Here is a 16,424-nt window from a genome sequence, read left to right as displayed (position 1 = left end):
AATACAAATGACACATTCGTCTCTTTACAATTTGTACAGCACACACCCTCAGTGCTTAGATTATTGTAGCGCATATGAAAAAACCTCCACAAAATACACCAAAAGTGGCAAAAATGGCAGAACTTCAGAGAGAGCAACAGCTCCAAGGTCGGGCTGACAGGCAATATATGTTGCGTGTTCTGAATTAAAAAAAAATTGAAACAACAACTGATAATGACAAAATTGATGAGAATTGGGAAGCTGTATGACCAATAATATAACTTTTAGGTTTTAAAAAGGATCAAAACCTTACCATGGATTCAAATCAGTTACTTGAGACCAGTATCTATTATTGTCAGGAATAATTATATTTCTCTGTCGTGTAGAAGTTTAGTTTACAATTACATAACTATTGGTTGCGTTGCTTATTTCGTAGTGGGAGGGGACATTTTCAGGCAGGGATACTGGGTGCCCAACCTTTTTTGAACCGAGAGCCACTTTCAAAGTTGCCAGTCTGGCGAGATCTACCAGTCCAAATAGAGAGGCGTAGCCATTACTGACAGCCTACTACCAGGTAAATACACACTTCTACTTGTATAAAACTGACCTTTGTACGATTAATACTTCATAAAATACTGCAGATCCTTTATCTTACCTTTTTCTAATCTACACACATACAAGTATTTAACTGAAGTTACACAACAGTGTTGTTGATACAGAGTTGGAGTTTATTCACACGTCACATACAGTGGGTAATGTTTTCAAGAAACATTGAACAGTGCTGCCACATATGACACAGAAAAAAAAGAAAAGACTCTGAACCCTTTCTTTGCCATTCAAATTAGGCTTACTAATAAGACAACTCAGATCTGAAGCAATCTGCTGCCAAAGTGCAATAAAAAAGACAAAATTAATAGAATCAAACCCTTTTTTTGTTGCATTTTAGTAGATTATAAAAAGAAATGCCTTTAAAATAGGATGCAAGCAACACTAGTTTCTTAACCTGAATTGATAATAGACTATACTCAATTTAAACAGAACAGATCTTAATGTTTGCATTTTTATACCATTTTGTACAATAATTATAATGAATAAGTTCAAACAAACTAAAACTTACAGCTGATTAATAACGGTATCTAACTTTATTTTTGTATTATATCAAAAACCTGTTGAAATGCTACTGTTATTTTTACTGTCCCCCAAAAGTGCGTCGGCAGCCTCCAGGAATGCTTCTTTCACAACTTCGCCGTCTTTGAAAGACTTCATGTGTTTCGCAAGAACGTGACTGACACGATAAGATGCTATGGTAGCAGCCTTGCTCTTGTTGTTGGGCCTGGTGAAAATGGACTGCTGTGCATTTAGCTGTCCTTTCAGGCCCCTCCCCTTTTGGGAGCGTAGGGCAGAATTAGGAGAGAATTCCGTCTCGTAGCGTTTGTGCACTGTTTTGAAATGCCGTTCCTAAATTACCCTTCTTCGGTAAAGCCACACTCGCATTACAGATGAGACAGATGGACTTTGAATTGGAATAGATACAAAAATAATCATCCTCCCACTGAAATAGGGAAAATTATATATTTTGGGCTTTTTTGCTTCTGCCATAATTGCGGTCTTGTGTGTCAAGACTATCACTCCCGTTGACACGGACAACGTCAGCGAACTAGTGCACTGCTCACTGCCCACCAGCCACGCCCCGACACATGGGGTCACGCCGGCCAATCACAAAGCTTTGATGCATTATTCTGGCACAGGAAGATTATGTTACAGGACATTAACGATAAAACAGAACATTGTTGTTCTATTTTTAGACACATCTCGCGATCGACTGGGAATTTCCCCGCGATCGACCGGTCGATCGCGGGGAGATTCCCAGTCGATCGACTGGTTGGGCGCCCCAATAGCTTTCCATTTATAGATGTTTCTCTACAATAGGTTAGGCTTTACAAATCTTAAATGTGCTCCACCTGTAACCAAAACACTTCGAACATCAATGTACTGCACACACAGTTAGACAATGTCAACAAAAGCTTAGCAACACAAACATGTATACACCCATGATCTATCGGTATGCAGTATTGCACAAACACACTGGTGAAACTGGTTTGTTGGGAGAACATACATTAGTGTACAAGTGTTTTTGCCTAGTCATTCATGGTGTGTACACCGTTATAAAAGTAGGCTTTCCCCTCAGTCCAACATATGTCTCATCTGGGACCAAGTTAGTGACACGGACGTGAACTCTCTCTACCTGGGAACCTCAACTCTAAGGTGAGTCCTGTTGGAAAGCAACATATTAGTGAGTATGTTTTGTAAAAGCAAATACATTAAGTGTCATCTGTTTCGATATTGAATTGTCTTTTTGTACAGATACATACGGAAGAGGATTAGGGCCACATACAATTTTTTTTGTGAAGATTTGAAGAAAACATTTTTTTTTTTTTGTTTAGAGAAAAAGGTCAGAATTCTGAGATTAAAGTCAGAATTCTAAGATTAAAGACAGAATTCTGACTTTTTTCTCAGAATTCTGACTTTTTTCTCAGAATTCTGACTTTAAAGTCAGAATTTTTTTTCTCCCAAAAAAAAAATATTTTTTTTGTTTAGAGAAAAAGGTCAGAATTCTGAGATTAAAGACAGAATTCTGACTTTTTTCTCAGAACAAAAAAAAACATTTTTTTTTCAAATCCTCACAAAAAAAAAATGTATGTTGCCCTAATCCTCTTCCGTAGATACAGCCATGTCTCGTCTGCAAGAAATCATTAAAAACATGGTGGAGTTGTACGTGGAGTACTCTGATGCTGATGGCAATTTGAGCAAGGAGGAGCTGATGACAATGGTGGATAAAGAAATTGAATGCGCTGAGATGAAAGTAAGAACCTCAACATACTCACACATGATGACAAATTCTTCTTCTTTATTAGTCAGGTGTGTTTCATGATTTTAACAGTAATATCATTTTTTTTTCATGACAAAATCAAAGCTAAAAGATTTGAGAAGCAGGCAGGTTGCATGGCACGTGATGGAGAGATCCATTTCAGAGAGTTTTCTCGTTGTGTGATTTCTCTTGCCAACAACTGCTACCACAAGAAGACAGGCAAGGGCAAAGACTGCGGGGACTGCTCCGATGAATGAATGTAAAACCTTTGAAGAGTTATCATTATAACGTGTGTATATGTAACACTAACTGCACTGAAAATGAAACTTTCACTGTCTCACTGTCAATTGGTTTTCGTAGGCTGTTCAATACTGGTCAAGAATGAATACAAATAATTGAGTTTAAATCAACGTGAGCGTCTTCATCTGTTCGGTTGTATGGCTATCACTTGCATAGTTGTGTTCAACGTTATTGCTGTGGATGAAAATGTGCATAGACTGCATATCTCCAAATTTGACAGATTTCTTAAGATGTAGGTCTCCACAACTCTCAGTCTACCTGTAACTTGTGTTAGGAGTCATCTTTTTGTATGAAACCATTTATCTTTACCTATTTGCAAAAATGTGTTTGAAAGCTCTGCGTTTATGAATCCATCAGTCAGTTCCATCTGAATAAACAGAATGTACTTGAGCTGAAATAGGTCCAAGTATCATGTCTGTAATTCAAAACCAAAGACAACTTCTTGCTGTGCTTTTCAATCAGAAACAATCTATTTTCAAACAGGAATCCTCAACCGCCAAATGCACACAGGAGTAGTTGCTGAATGTAAATTATAAACAAAACACAGAAGGCATTTGATGTAAAACTCTAAGGGGCTTGTACAAAATATTCAGAGTTTACTATTATGGCACAGAAATCCTATATTACAGTTTTTCTCGATTGCTAACACTATTTTTTTAAAAATTGCTCAGTTTCTCAGAACACTAAACACAATTCACAAAACCACACACCCAAAGTGCAAAACACCTAATTTCTCCTGTTAAATGAAGAACTGCACTCAAAACTACATAAACACTTACCAAATGCAAACTTTAGCACCAAATATAACACACTTCATTGATAACACTAGATGGTTTGACCACCCAACTACACACTGCTGAGCGTAATCTAAAGCACTTCCATCTGTTATGGGCTGTGCTCTGTACATAGAGGGTTCTGCAGAGAAAGATTGCTTGAGTTTACAGAAATACAGTAAATGAAGAAATACAAATGAGTTGTTGAAAGAAATCACATTTTATTCAAAAATAACATTGTGCAACATGCATCTCAGCACATAGTTAGAATGCTTTGGATCTCTCTAAGTGTGATGGCATTGTTTGCCAAAACCCAGTTTTTAACTGCTGCTGCCTGTGCCTCATTGAACATCCTTGGCTTTCCACCTGCACCTCTTTGTTTCTCAGTCCTTCAGATAAACAACAAAGACATAGTGGTCGGTCAGTGTCTGTGTTGCATAAAAGTGAGTTACCACAGTACATTGTGCAGGATTGTTGTACAGTTATAGTATGCAACATGCCAACAATTCAATTACAGTAATGAAGTAAATACGTTTCACACAACAGATATAAGCACTGATATATCATGAGAGTATTCTTCTTTGTCCACGTCCTCTCCCTCCAGCTCTACCTCTACCTCTCATTCTTCCTCCTCTCACTCTCACCCCACCTCTTCCTCCTCCTTTCACTCTGAGCCCAGCCCTTCCTCTTCCTCTTCCTCTTGCTCTTCCTCTTGCTTCCATGTTGGCTTCCATTGTTGCTGTAAGAAAGTACTCACCTGTGGTCTTTTTATAGTGCTAACATCCAGATTGATGAGCCAACAATTATGCTACCAGGTGTTTGGTCAGGTGGAACGTGTTACTTGATCATTGGTCCATGTGTGAGGCCTTTTGAATATCAGTGTTTTAAACCTGCTCACACGTGACTTTATGTCAGATTCCTGTGTCTTACGTGGAGAAACGTGTGCAGTGGTTTGCAAAAAGTGCCATGTTGATTTGCAAATTGTGTGAAAAGCTGAAAACGTGTTTAGAGTTTTGGAGATTTGAGCCGATGTTTTGTTCTTTGAGTGTCAGTTAAAATAATTGTGCTTTATGTATAATTTTAGGTGTTAGCAATCGAGAAAAACTGTAACCATAGAATAATCAATACACTTGTTCATAGAGTCTTTTCGCAGGTGACCACTTATTCCATCAAACAGCAGGAATGCGTCCATATCACTGTTTTGATTACATCAAATGCTACATTTTCATGAAATCACTATGAATTGTATCCACTCCCACCCCATCATTCACTCCCACTTGAGTCAGGGTGCGGCAGGCCATACCAGTAGGGGAAATTATTATTAAGTAATATATTGAATGATACAGTGTTTACAGTTTTTCTCGATTGCTAACACACTAAAAGTATACATAAAGCACAATTATTTTAACTGACACTCAAAGAGCAAAACATCGGCTCAAATCTCCAAAACTCTAAACACGTTTTCAGCTTTTCACACAATTTGCAAATCAACATGGCACTTGTTGCAAACCACTGCACACGTTTCTCCACGTAAGACACAGGAATCTGACATAAAGTCACGTGTGAGCAGGTTTAAAACACTGATATTCAAAATGCCTCACACACGGACCAATAATCAAGAAACACGTTCCACCTGACCAAACACCTGAGAGCATAATTGTTGGCTCATCAATCAGGATGTTAGCACTATAAAAAGACCACAGGTGAGTACTTTCTTACAGCAACAATGGAAGCCAACATGGAAGCAAGAGGAAGAGGTAAATGAAGAGCTGGGCTGAGAGTGCGAGGAGGAGGAAGAGGTGGGTGAGAGTGAGAGGAGGAAGAATGAGAGGTAGAGGTGGAGGATGAGGCTAGCCCATCTTCTTCTCACTCTGGAAGTCAAGAAATGACTAAAAATGAGGCACATTTAGTACAGGCGTTGCAAGAAGCAATGGCTCTCACCCGACTTCCAGTCCCAGAACCCACTGTATTCTTTGGTGATCCATTGAAGTTCACTGAGTAGAGCGCAAGCTTTAAAGCTCTAATAGAGAGGCGATGCTCTAACCCTGCAGATAGGCTGTTCTACTTGCAAAAGTACGTAGCAGGGGGGCGAAATCTGCCCTTGAAGGTAGCTTCTACAGAAAAGATGAGGAGGCCTATGAACAAGCATGGGATAGGCTGAATGCCAGATATGGTCATTACTTTGTTGTGCAGCGAGCCTTCAGAGAGAAACTCAACGGATGGCCAAAGATTGGGGGAAAGGAATATCTCAAGTTTAGAGAATTTAGTGATTTCCTTCAAACATGCAGCAACGCTATGCCTCACGTTCTTAACGACTGTGAAGAAAATCAGAAGATGCTAACCAAACTTCATGATTGGTTCACATCAAGGTGGAACCGTTATGTCACAGAACAGCTGGATTTAGGCAAAGATTATCCAAGCTTCGCAGAGTTTGCCAGGTTCATATCAAAGGAGGCCCGTATAGCATGCAACCCAGTGTCATCACCATATGCTCTAAAACCCTCAGCAGAAATACCTGTAAGAGAAGCAAAAGGGCCAAAATCAAACACATTTGTCACCGACGTGGGGGATTCAGAAACACCTTGCATTGTAGCTGAAACCAATGTAGAAGAAACCAAGTCAGAAGATGCAGAGGAAGTAAAGAAAAGGAGCATGCTAACACAAAACACAACTGAGTGTTTTTGCTGTGGAGAAAATCATTCCATGTTCAAATGCCAAAAGCTACTGGAATTGACTGTGGAGGAAAAGAGAAAATGCATACAAGAAAATAGGCTGTGTTTTGCATGCCTGAGAAAGGGACATGTCTCCAGAGACTGCAAGAACAGAGCCATGTGTGGCATATGCAAGAGGGGTCATCCGACTCCTTTGCATGAAGAGCGTTCCTCAGCGGACAAACCCTACACACACAGCAGGTTTGAAGGAAATACATCCTCACTATCATGTTGTGTGAATGGAGGTGAAGGTGGGAGCACATCAATGATCGTGCCAGTGTGGATTTCATCATCAAATACTCCTAATTCTGAAACTCTGGTGTATGCTCTATTGGACACCCAAAGCAGTCACACCTTTGTAGAACAGGAGGTTTGTGAGAAGCTGCAAACAGAGATGGAGCCGGTAAAACTAAAATGATCGACTATGATGGGAAAAGACTCAATTGTAAAGAGTCAGAGAGTTTGTGGACTCAAAGTCAGAGGGTTCACCTCAAATACATCCATTGATCTGCCTCCAGCTTATACAAGGGATTCCATTCCACTTGAACGTGCGCACATTCCAACCTGCAAGACAGCCATCAAATGGAAACACCTTGCAGATATAGCTCAAGAGATGCCTCCACTTATAGATTGCGGTGTTGGATTACTGATTGGCTATGACTGCTCCAGAGCACTGGCCCCAAGGAAAATCATCACTGGTGGCGATTACGAGCCCTATGCCATTAAGACTGACCTTGGATGGAGCATCGTAGGAAGTGCATCGCAGCGTGTTCATTCTCAAGATGTGACTGGACTTTGTCATCGGGTATCGGTCAGGGAGGTGCCACCTGTAACGTCATCAGCGGTTATCAAGGTGCTGGAGTTCAATTTCGCGGACACCAGGCCAGGGAAAAAAGGCATATCTCAAGGTGATATTCACTCTCTGCAGATCTTAAAGGAAGGAATCCAGCAAAACGAGCTGGGTCATCTAGAAATGCCTCTTACATTCAAAGCACGAGCTCTTCTCCCAGACAACAAAAGGCTGGCTTTGATTCGACCAAAGCACCTTAAAAGGGAACTGGAAAGAGATCCTAAATTCAAGGCTGTGTGAAGTTTATGGATGAGAAAGCAGAGAAAGCAGAAACACAACCAGAACCAGGACCGGATCTCGCAAATGGCCTTCTAGCTCCATTCATCCTTGAAGGAAAGAGGGTTCTGCGAGAGATGTGTGGAATCGGATCGGATGATCCACTGCCAAGCGCGGTGAAGCTAAGGTGGGAGAGTTAGATGAATGATCTGGAAAATCTTGAGAAGATTCAGATCCCAAGATGCTTCACAAACTTTGGTGAGCTACTGAGTGTCGACTTCATCACTTTTCTGATGCAGCAGTTGGGGGAAAAGGGTGAACGCCTCAACAAGCCATCCGTTGTTGAAAGACCTATTCAGAAGTTAGTTGTTCTAATGGAGAGCAGTTAGGAAGCAAGCAGTTGCTAGAAACTTATATATTTCCTTGTTAGGCTAAGGGGCTAATAAAGTTGATGTTGCCTTAGTTAAGTAAATGAAAATTGATTGCTCAAATATGTAAATGATATTGTGAACTTGCACTGTTCTATATGTGAGTTAAGGGAATGACAAACAAGTGAAAAGAGTTGAAAATTACCATTGATTTATTTGATGAAGATCATATTGTATATGTATTGACATCTGCATATGTGTTTGAAGGTAATTTTGGTGGGAGTGTAGCTGACGCTCAAAGGTCCCTTATTATTGTTTTGTCCTTTTTTGAAGAGTGTTTAATGTATGCTTGAACTTTGTTTTATTTTGTAAAAATGAAAAGAAATGTCTTTCCGGAAGTCATGTGACCTCTTGCCCCGGTTGTTTATATTGTGTTTGGGAGAGAGTAAAAGGGCGGTAAAAAGTGTCAACGATGTGATAACGTAATTCTACTGCTGGTCTACTAGGCAAACACGTTTTCACGGTGTTTCATGATTGTGCAAAGAAGAGAATAAACGTGATTGTGGACATCAGTTCGATACGTAAAGTTCTTTCAAGACCAGAGTAGTTACACTAGATACTTTCCAAGGTTTGACATAATGAATTGTGCTACTTTTAAAGCAAGCAACGATGTTTTCAAATCTGTAATCAAAAATCTCCTCAAAAACACTATCGAAGCAGTTCCTGCCGTTGCTACGTTAGTTCAAACAGTAACAACGGACTACTTTTCTTAGCGGATGCATGTCAATGTAAATCAATTAGGGCTGTCAAGTTAACGCGTTAATAACGCGTTAACGCAAAAAAAAATTAACGCCACTAATTATTTTAACGCGATTAACGCATGTGTATTTTTTTTCCTCGGCCGCCCCGTAGTTTCAGAGCGCATCGAGTTTAAAATACCATCTACAAGCTGATGCTGACAGCCCCGCTCCTGCCGCCCGCTTGTGGCAGACCACACTTCCACGCTCTCCGGCAGGCACCGACTGGCTGTTGGGAGGACCGGGAGGGTGTGTGTATGTGTGGCCCGAGTGAGCGAGAGAGAGACCTTACGTGCATTGTTGTTGTTAGCATCTGGTGCTAGCTAGCTGCGCTAACGGATATGGAGCTGTTTAAATGAAAACAGAGGAGCGACATTTCGCCACAACTGCCGAGCACTTGACTTTATGCAGGAAGCCAGACAGTGGGACATTGTACGAACAGTCAGCACACTCAGCACGGATAGTGCGCAACATGATTGCAGCGTCCAGGCAGCTCCCGTTCGAGCATATGCCTGAGTTGCACACAGCTCCAACGATCCAACCAACACATCCTCACTCCCAGGTCGGCCTATGTTGACGTTATGTCAAGTCCCCTGTCGGCTTTTTCCAACGCAAGGGGGGGGGCCTTAGCGTCCATTTTCAACGCAAGGGGGGGGGGCCTTAGCGTCCATTTTCAGCTTTCCGGGTAGTCCATATGCTTCTATAGACGCTCATGGAAGCATGGCATTCGTTTGTGTCGGCTGCCCTTAAAGGCAATGTGAGCGTCCATTCTCATTGGATAACGGAGAATTGTACACCCGGAAGTAAGTATTCCCCTTACTGTCGATTGATTTTACAGTGATATCTGCACTACTCATCGACTAAAAAACACCAGATTATCCTTGTTAATTACACAACATTGATTGGTTTAAATTGTGTGCAATGCTTTTGTATTTTTCCCCTTCGATTCGGAGAAACAAATATGTTTTCGGAGTAAAGGATGGCAGAAGACACTTCACTACCCAGAATCCCCTGCTATCATTTGGACTACACCATGTGCTCTGTTTGACGTCACGTGATCTTCAAATTTCTCCCTGAAGAAAAAAAAAACATGGCCGAACTTCGTTTTATTCTCGATGGAAAATGCCTATTTTAAAGTTAGTTTGGCCATTAAAATGCGTTTTGATGTCATTTGATGCGAGAAATATGAGTTGTTATTTCAGATTATGTGTGCAGTGGATGTACATGATCTTTAGTTTGCTAGTTATTATGAAGATTACTTCAGGAAATTGCGTCCATAACGTTTTCATTGTTACCAAGGTGGTTGCTAGGGACGCTGCTATCGATATTATTTCTGTTATGTTGTGTAACTGTTTAATGGTGTTATCTTTATTGCTACCCCCTTCCCCGTTAATGTATAGTGTTGGTCCACAGCGCAAACATATTAGTTTAACAAAATCCGCATCTAAAGATAGCCTACGTTATTTTCCCCTGTGCAATTCCAGTCTCATATCTCACAGCACATCGTCATTAACAAATAACGGAAACAGACCGAAAACAGAAAAAAAATACAATAATACTTTATTCCGAGTGTGCTTGCTTTTCTCTTTGGAAGTCATCACATAACGGCATTATAATACACGGTTCGGCTGCATTAAATATTACATATCTGCCGTAGTTCTGTATTTATAGAGCCCTGATGAGAAGACTTCTAGACAAACATGAGGAACTGAAAACGTGACGTGGATCATAAATATATCAGCCATTAAACAACATCTTACATTTCTTTTCACACAATACGTCTCCTTGCAGTATCAACACTAATTCGGCTGACTTTTATATTTGATCCAATTGGTAGATAGGCTGTATTTACACCATAAAGGTGCACACCTGATATAAAGGGACACCTAGTGGTTAAAGCATGTTATTGAATTTCATTATTTTTATCATTAGATATTAATAGGATCCCTATAAAGTATATTAATTACTCGTTATTCTCTACTAATAGTTCATTAAAGACTGTATATAATGACTATTTTGCACATCCCTTTCAAGATTTCAAGATTTTCTAAGGTTTATTGACATATCATATAGGCCTACACAACTATGGTGTAGTTATGCATTGAATGAAAAACTTGGGTCGCAGGTTCCTCAATAGTGCATTACAAGACATCTATCAATATTTGTGCGTACCTCCAGCAATGTTAACTATGTTGAAGCACTTATTTTAACTGATATTATACATCATGTATTATACTCTTATAAGATGTATGTAGATATTTCATCTCCGACCTTGTCAGGTATTGAACAATCAATAAATAAAGAACACAGAATTGTTGAATATAAAACACAGAATTTGTGTGATTATACTAAATGATTTACAAATAAACACCACTGCATATTTAACCGTTACACATGCTGATGTAACGCAAATGTTCCAACTTGAGATCAATAAAGTATATCTTATCTTAAGCTGATCGATGGCTATACTGCCATATTTGCAAAATGTGCCTCTGAACCTTAACAAGTGCATGTTTCAGGCTTATCAATTAATGTAATGTAATGTAATGTTATCAATTAACAACAGGGGTCACAAACAAACATAAGGGTAGTGTAGTGTCTTCTGCCATCCTTTACTCCGAAAAAACATTTGTTTCTCCGAATCGAAGGGGAAAAATACAAAAGCATTGCACACAATTTAAACCAATCAATGTTGTGTAATTAACAAGGATAATCTGGTGTTTTTTAGTCGATGAGTAGTGCAGATATCACTGTAAAATCAATCGACAGTAAGGGGAATACTTACTTCCGGGTGTACAATTCTCCGTTATCCAATGAGAATGGACGCTCACATTGCCTTTAAGGGCAGTCGACACAAACGAACGCCGTGCTTCCATGAGCGTCCATAGAAGCATATGGACATCCCGGAAAGCTGAAAATGGACGCTAAGGGCCCCCCCTTGCGTTGAAAATGGACGCTAAGGCCCCCCCCCTTGCGTTGGAAAAAGCCGACAGGGAACTTGACATAACGTCAACATAGGCCGACCTGGGAGTGAGGATGTGTTGATCCAACACAACACACACACACACACACACACACACACACACACACACACACACACACACACACACACACACACACACACACACACACACACACACACACACTCACACACACACACACACACACACACACACACACACACACACACACACACACACACACACACCACACACCATTTGTATTGTATTATTGTATGAGAGAGGTTCCAGGTTGAATTGAGGCGAATATTTGTAATGTTCAGAGGTTGTTGTGTTTAATATTCATGAGAATATTTGTCATTGTTCAAATGATAATAAACATTAGCATAAAGCATATTTGTCCACTCATATGTTGATAAGAGTATTAAAAACTTGAAAAATATTCCTCTAAGGTACATTTAGAACAGATCAAAAATGTGCGATTCATTTGCGATTAATCGCGATTAACTATGGACAATCATGCGATTAAATATTTTTAATCGACTGACAGCCCTAAAATCAATACATAAAACTATTTTTGAAATCAATAAAATCATTTTCTAAATCCATAAAAGCATTTACATTAATATTGGGAGTCATGTCGTTACTTTGTTGAGAATGTGGCCATGTAATAAGCGGGATAATGTGCACATTACACATTGCATAATGTGCCTTCATGCCGATCTAGATCCCTCCGCAAAAATGGCTCGTTCGCGGGCGAGAGCCGGCTCCCGTCGTTCACTTAAAGAGCCTGTGACACGAGTTTCCCCCATCATCCAAACCCATCAATTTGAGTAAATATTGTCCCCTTGAAAACCGTTACTGAACTGATTTTGGATATTTGTACTTTGATAACCATTAATCTGCCCTTCAATGTTGACAATTTTCTGGATCTTCTCGGGGATTCTTCAAGTCCCGCCAAATTATGTGTGACGTCATTGCGGGCACAGCGCTCCAGCTGCACTGTTCAGGATCCCAGCATCTGCATGTAAACGCACAATGGCGCACACAGCAGCAAGCTCAGACAGCGATGACAGTTTAATTTTGAACGTGTCTGAGAGCTCATATGAGGCTGAAGGATCGGTTTATGTTGTATCTGTTAGAAGTTTAGGAATTAGGTGCGTCAATATGGGCGATAATACGGTCATGTAGCCAGTGGTGGAATGGGACTAAAAATCATCTCGACCGGCCCACTTCGGTACCGCTAGTACATTGTCAACGGGGGGAGTGGGGGATGACGTGCTAGTGATTTATCCGACCGGCCCACTTCGGTACCGGCACATCGGGATTCGTCCCGATGGCCAGTCCGCCACTGCACCCAGCCCAGCCCACGTAAACTGTCAACGGGGGGAGCCTCGCTGCGGGGAAACGGTGGACCTAGTGTCCCGATCGGAGTGGGAATAATAATAATCATAATCCGTGCATTTTATCCATTAATTCCCCCAACATTGTGGTAAAAAAACCACACGTTTAATCCATGTTGGTGTACTACAACTACAAAAAGCATCGGTTTGTTTTCTCATCAGGAAATGCAGACCGGCTCAAACAAACGATTTTTAATCATCATCCTCACGATCATTTAATGTATCATATGTTCGCCGAATTGACATGAAAGCACTAATAAATGTAGTTTCATCCACTTGAGTTTACAACTACAAAAATAATCGATTTGTTTTTATATCACATCCGACGGGAGGAAATTCAGCAGCTCTCACTACCGATTTGTAATCCGTATTTAATCATCATCTTCACCACGATAACAGGGTTGCCAACTCTCACGCATCTGGCGTGTGACACACACTCTCAATCTCACGCTCTCACGCTGCCCAAACTATTCTCACGCCAAAAACAAGAATACCGAAGACTAGAAACGGTTTTGAAAACGTTTGTCACGTAGTGATCGTCTTCTTAATAGAACATCTTTGATAATGTCTTCTGGCCAATCAGAATCACGATAACGGCGTGGTGTTGTTGCAGGAAGTCCCGACGGAGAATACTTTTGCTGTAGTACATCTCTATACATCGATACAACATTACGTGTTGATAGAAATCAACACGTAATGAAATAAGACCCCACGGTTTGATGATTGATAGGTGTGTGGGCTGTCTTTCATTTTGACACACAGAACAATGGGGGCTATCCACCCTTATCCACAATGTAAAGTAATTCACACAGCCTCTTCCCTCTTCTCTCTGTGAGGAGCAGCAGGTTCAGCTTTCAGAACAAAGTAACGAAAAACTAAAATGGCATTCATTTTTTTAAATATGTCGTGTAGTAATAGATTTATTTATTTTTCTTCTCAAGAGAGTACCAGAATGTGTATTTTATGTTAGTATTTCAAAAAATCTCCTCGGGGACAATCCCCCTAGACCCCCCTGCAGGGGTTGGGTTTTCAGCATGTCAACTCTTTCACCTGTGGGGAAATTGCAGGATTGGCTCCAGGTCGCTCTTTTTATTTACTATAAGACAAATGTACCTTTTTATTTCATACAGTTCAATTTGGATTGAGACAGGGAAATAATCTAAACCTCACGCGTGGCGTTTCACTGTCAAGGGGAGCGTGTATGTAATTACATTGCAAATACTGACTTGAGCCCCACCACTGTATGGGTTAGCCCTACCATGGAAAACCCAACAAAAATACTACCGACCCGTATTGCGCATGCGCAGATCTAAGATCCGGTAGAAATGATAAAAAGTAAAAGTCTGCTGCTTATTGTTCTACTATAGGCCAAAATAGAGTCAAAGAGAGTATGAGAGTGAGAGTGTGTTAATTAATATATTTGGCAGTTTGGAGTAAGTCTGTAGATTTGTGTGTGTGTGTGTGTTTCATGTATAGACCTCTCACGATAATTAATTTAGTTGGATACATTTTCCCGGAAATTATTGCGATAAACGATAATATTATCAGCACCGTTGTATGACCATTTTAGACCACTGACATAATGATAATATATAACAGTAATTCAAGTACATCCTTTCAAACTGCTAGTCACATCCTCATGTAAATGGAAATTTATCGAGTTCATTTTTATTTATCGTACGATAAGTCAATTAATTGCTTATCGCGACAGGCCTATGCACACAATAAAACAGTGGAAACAAACATGTGTTTGACTTTCATTACTGAATGAAACTGTGTGCCCTTTATAGTCTGTGTCCAATATTGTGTATTGGTATATATTGTATATATTGTAGTGCCGTGAAAAGAGAGTCGGAGGCGGTGTATTAAGAATGGAGTTCCAATCTTTATTATCCATTCCTTTCAGAGAGGTTAACACATGCACTGCTCTGCCTGATGAGCTAGCAGGAATGGCAGCTAAAGCTACAGGTGTTCCCCACTAAAGGGTCCGTGTGGCAACACAATAAGCAAGGTGAATTATGTCCAATAACGTGTCACCACACAAGCCCCCCCAGAATTCACACATAAACAAAATCAGCATGGCGGGGAGGAACGACACGCCGACCCCCACGACTCCTGAGCACGGGAGTCGGAAAAGTGACTCCCGCCTGTGCGGCCCCCGGAAGGGGAGGGACCGGAACAACAGGTCTTAAATCCGTGACAGGGGACGAGGCCGGGGGGCGGCCCCCGTCGCGGAGGTCGAGCCAGCACCACAGGCTGGTCCAAGTCCAGGTGAGCAGCCTTCACCCGGTCCACCGAGACGTGCTCGGCCTTGCCACCCAGGTCGACCACCAGGTGCTTGTCCCCGTGCTCCAAGACCCGGAAAGGCCCATCATAAGGGGGCTGCAGGGGGCCTCTGTGCGCATCGTGCCGGATGAACACGTGCTCCGCCGAGCGGAGCTCTGCGGGAACCTGGGACACCTGAGTACCATGCTGAGTAGTAGGGATCGGAACAAAGGCCTCAGCGGCGTCACGCAGGAAAGCCCGCTGGGCCGACGCCGACCAGGGAGCCGATGCATTTGGGAGGAAATCCCCCGGAACTCTCAGCGGCTGACCGTAGACCATCTCCGCTGTAGAACACTGCAGATCTTCCTTAGGTGCGGTCCTCAGGCCCAACATCACCCAGGGCAGCTTGTCGACCCAGTTACCGTCCGTAAGGCCGGCCTTGAGGGCCGCCTTCATGGAGCGATGAAAGCGCTCGCAGAGACCGTTAGCCTGAGGGTGGTAAGCGGTAGTCCTGTGCAGCTTAACCCCCAAACCGCCTGCCACAGCGTTCCAGAGCTCGGACGTGAACTGAGAGCCCCTGTCTGAGGAAATGTCTGACGGGGTGCCAAAACGACACACCCACGTTGCAATGAAGGCCCGGGCAACGTCTGCGGCTGATGTCGAAACGAGCGGAACCGCCTCCGGCCAACGGGTCGTCCTGTCCACCATGGTGAGGAGGTAGGAAAACCCCTGAGAGGAAGGCAACGGACCAACCAGGTCAATGTTGACGTGATCAAACCTCCTCTCAGGCACCAGGAAACGTTCCAACGGGGCCTTCGTGTGGCGGTGCACCTTAGCGCGTTGACAAGCCACGCACTCCCTGGCCCAAGTCCTCACGTCCCCTTTTCAGTCCTTGCCAAACGAACTTCGCCGCTACCAAAAGGACCGAAGGTT

The 16,424-nt window shown here is 41.9% G+C and overlaps 1 long non-coding RNA gene across 1 annotated transcript; it reads left to right on the top strand.

Moving 5' to 3' along the window:
* The first annotated feature begins 2,120 nt into the window (after positions 1-2,120).
* On the top strand, positions 2,121-3,217 carry LOC117534725. The gene is made up of 3 exons (XR_004567310.1): positions 2,121-2,244; positions 2,703-2,842; positions 2,954-3,217. It is a non-coding gene; the product is annotated as an uncharacterized LOC117534725 (long non-coding RNA).
* Positions 3,218-16,424: the final 13,207 nt, after the last annotated feature.

Source organism: Gymnodraco acuticeps, unplaced genomic scaffold, assembly GCF_902827175.1.
Source record: "Gymnodraco acuticeps unplaced genomic scaffold, fGymAcu1.1, whole genome shotgun sequence".
Lineage (NCBI taxonomy): Eukaryota > Metazoa > Chordata > Actinopteri > Perciformes > Bathydraconidae > Gymnodraco > Gymnodraco acuticeps.
This window is presented reverse-complemented; position numbering and strand designations above follow the sequence as displayed.